We start from the raw sequence: 4,315 nt of genomic DNA, 5'->3' as shown, positions 1-4,315 counted from the left end.
CAGCTAATTAATATGAATCCATGCAGATTGCATTTAATGTATGTATGTAAATGTGTACCCTACCCATATATGACATGTTATTATTATTACACCGTTGTCTGGTTTCTGCTGGTGTTTTGTCCGGCCTGCAAGCGATTCAGTTATTTTGATGAGCGTAATAATTGCCAGTTAAATAACCTGCCATCCTTGCGGCATTTGCTCGACAGGTGGCGAATACATACCACGGGGAAATTCAGCCACTCGAGTGTAAAACGCATTCGAACAAGCCAACTATGAACAATGTGAGTTAATTAGGTTTGCATAATTAAATTCGATAACAACCGAAACTGACCAGTAAAGTGTCGATTGGAAAAGGAAAATTTGCAGCTCTGTGTTGACTAAAATGAAAATGTCTCCCCAAACAAAAGCTTACTGGCTAAGCAAGCTTTCCAATATTTTTTTTTTGTGCTATATGTATATTTTTTTAATTATTTTCTCTACAGTCTAAGCCCAAACTTCGTGCCACTCTTATTAATAGAAAGGAGGAAGAGCATAAAAGTTGCGGCTATTAAATTCCAGATATCGATTTTGGAATAAACTTTAATTTCTACATAAATTGTTTAAAGCTCTTATGAGGTTGCAATCATAACGAAGGGGTACAAAATGAACGTTGGTATAATTAGAACCTTTTAACCTTGTAAACATACTACCCATTTTTATTTTAAATTTTTAGAAACTTTTACATTGGTGTCATGAAGCTTTTGGCTGAGAAGACCCCTAGTAAAACTATCGGAAAAATAATTTTCTAGAATATATCAATCCTCCAACGACCTTCCGAAGGCAAATTTGCCTTTTTTCGGGGTTTCTTGAAGTGAGGGTCAAAACGACCCTTTCAGGCGATAGCTATTGGGTTAAAATATTCTACCAAAATATTTCCCATGAAATTTTACTATATATGTCTTAATCTTTAATTTTGCTCAGACCGTTTTTTTCCACTTTTTTAAAAAATATTTAGGCCGGGATATTAAAATTTTATTTAACCATAAAATATTCCAGTCATTCTGTTTAGTGGACGATGCTTCCACAGTCAACATTTGTTCATCAGTGAACAGTCTCCCCACTGGTGAAGCAAACATTTGCATTTTTGGGGCTCTTGAGAGACCTATAAAAAATAGTTAATATAAAATAAACGTTAAATAAATATTTATTTTCAAAAATTCTATACCATTTCTACGAAAAGGTGTAAAATACATAGAAAACGTGGCAGTTCTAACTATAATCTTTTTTTTTACAAAAAAAATTACGTATATTCTTTTTTTGCATTTAGAAAAATTCTAGGGGTTGAGAGCTTAATATTTTAAACTTTTTTCCCCCGCATGTATTTGTGGACCACCCTAATGTACACCCATAGAAACGCCTTATTTTTATCAGTTTTAGATAATTTTCAATAAATTCATATTCCCAACTTTATGAAAAAATTTATAAAAAATCTGCAAAGTTTCATCTAAACATTCAAGTTTTTAATCCGATTTTGCAGAATTTTTCTGAATGTGCAGTTTTGGCCATGGGTGTATATCAAACGATATAAACCTCTGGAAACTAATATTAAAGCCACAATTGTGTACACATATCGTATTCGCATACATACATGTGCATATGCATTTATGTTTGTACATAGGTCAATATTGCCCAGTCGATCATAATGCAACCCATTAGTTGAAACACATACATACCTAATAAAATTTCCTATTTGCCTGTCAGTTGCATTTCCTTGTTTGCTTGTATCTATGTAGGTAGGTGCATATATGTGGGTGTAATGTATGTGTGCCAGCGATATTAATAACTGAATGCGGTACTACATATTAACCACTGTGCAATGTTGTGAATTACATCAAACATGCTTTATATAAAATCGCATGTCGATTATTCAACAACATAAGCTGATGATTTAAAATCAGGACACCTGTGTACATTAGCAGAATAGACACGCAGCTCTCAAATGGCACGTTAAAGCATACATATGCGTATCTAACAACAGCTTAAACATATATAAATATATACATATTCACCTACATCTGTTGTAGCGATGCGTTAACCACAGTCAAAATGCTAATAGCCGATCCCTTGTCCTTTTCAGATTCGCTGTAAATGGTGAATAACAAATTTTTGAACCAATATTTGCAATTGTTGTTGCTTCATTTGCATTTAGTTACATTTATATGTATATCGCATTTAAATGATGAATATACCCAAATGTAAGTATGAAAGCGGACAGGTGAATGTAAGTGTGCAAGTGCGTACACTAAAATTAATATCCTCATATTGGCAGAATGCAATTTCAAATATGTTCACAATAGCAACAACAACTATGGATGTGAACAAATGATATTAATAATGATACGCGATAATGCAAGTGTGTGACATACATACATACATACACATGTACGTACATTTTTTTTTTTGCCAATTCGCGGTGTTGAACGCATTGGCAAAAAATACTGTGCGCGCTACGGAACTTTAACGTCCCAGCGTATTTGATAGGGTTGATCACCAACTACTTTCAAAATAGGATTTTGCTATGCGACACGCAAACTGGCCTGGTAGAACACACAGTTTCAGGCGGTGTCCCTCAGGGTTCGGTACTGGGACCACTCCTTTGGAACGTCATGTATGATGGCGTCCTGCGCTTGCATGTTCCCGCGGAAGCGAAGATAATCGGGTTCGCAGATGACGTTGCCGTAGTAGTTGTTGCCAAACAGTTATCCGAGGTAGAACGATGTGCGGAAGTAACCGTTGCTGCCATCGTTGATTGGCTTACGTCCATGGGCCTAGCGCTGGCCGAGCAGAAAACAGAGCTTCTTCTAATAAGCAAACGGAAAATCAGAGAGCAGGCAGAAATAAGAGTTAAAGGATTCACTGTGCAGTCGAAACCCTCACTGAAGTACCTAGGCATCAAGTTCGACTCGAGGCTGAAATTTAAGGACCACTTGGACTACGTTTGCGAAAAAGCAGCGTCCACCCAAGGAGCACTCTCAAGACTCATGCTCAACACAAGAGGTCCAAGACATAACGTAAGGAAGTTGCTAGCTGGTGTTCTCAAGTCCGTTATCCTCTACGGGGCGGAGGTTTGGGCAACTGCATGCGACACGCCGTCTTACATCAAGGGTATACGATCAGTGTATAGACTTTGCGCATTAAGAGTCTGCTCGGCGTTCCGTACGGTGTCGGAAGATGCAGCGCTGGTCATCTCTGGGCTAGTGCCTATCGATGTCTTGGTCCAAGAATCGTCCAGCTCAATCAGCGGCGAGCCCCACGGAAAGTGCTGGAAATTGCTAGCGAGGCGTCGCACAATGGAGCAGTGGCAACACCGATGGGATCACTCCAACAGCGGTCGGTGGACGCACAGGCTTATACCACATATAGAAAGCTGGCTGTCAAGAAAACATGGAGAAGTAGACTTTAATGTCACGCAACTTCTAAGTGGGCACGGCTGCTTTAGAGCGTACTTCTTCCGCTTCAAGTTAGATGATGCCGAACATTGTGAAACCTGCGGCCAAAACAGTGTGGAAGATGCAGAACATGTCCTTTTTGCATGCCCAAACTTCCAGGAGGAACGAGTCTTCCTTAGCGGTGCACTTGGCGTAATAGATCATGCCGATGATAATCTAGCACGGTGGTAGGTAGGTTTTATATACAATGATACAGTAACTACGTACGTGACCATTTTTTGGACAACTGACTTGACCTCTTAGAGGGGGGTGTGGGGGGACGTATTGACGCATTGACAGTGGTGGTGGTTGAAGAAACCAAATTGATGACTAACTGAGGGTAGTGCCAAGTAGATGCAACTTGTGACTGACTGCATCAGAACAGGAACGTACGATCGAGCTAAGGCTCAACCGCCCTCCGACGAAATACTTTACGGTGGTACCGGGGGGGATACGGTACAGCGGACATACAGGGAGTTTTAGTTCGGATTAAAGTTCCACACTACGGGGTACAGGCTTTCGATGCTTTCTCCTTGTATAAAAAAAAAAAAAAAAAAAAATGTACGTACATAAATATGAGAATTCTGGTCGTGTGTTTAGACCAGGTTTTTCTACTCCCATTACCAAGCCAATTCTGAAAAGCAGATACCTAATTGCTTACCCAAACCGGAGCAATTCTACTCTAAGGTGAAGTTCTCGGAATGTTTTTCTATCGCGAGCACATTAACATTAACATTAACGGTAACATTAATATTAACATTAACATAAACATAAACATAAACATAAACATTAACATGAACTTTAACATTAACATTAACATTAACATTAACATTAACATTAACATTAAC

The sequence above is a fragment of the Rhagoletis pomonella genome, unplaced genomic scaffold (assembly GCF_013731165.1).
Source record: "Rhagoletis pomonella isolate Grant_MI unplaced genomic scaffold, Rhpom_1.0 Rhpom_scaffold_00011, whole genome shotgun sequence".
In the NCBI taxonomy this organism is placed as follows: Eukaryota; Metazoa; Arthropoda; class Insecta; order Diptera; family Tephritidae; genus Rhagoletis; species Rhagoletis pomonella.
This window is presented reverse-complemented; position numbering follows the sequence as displayed.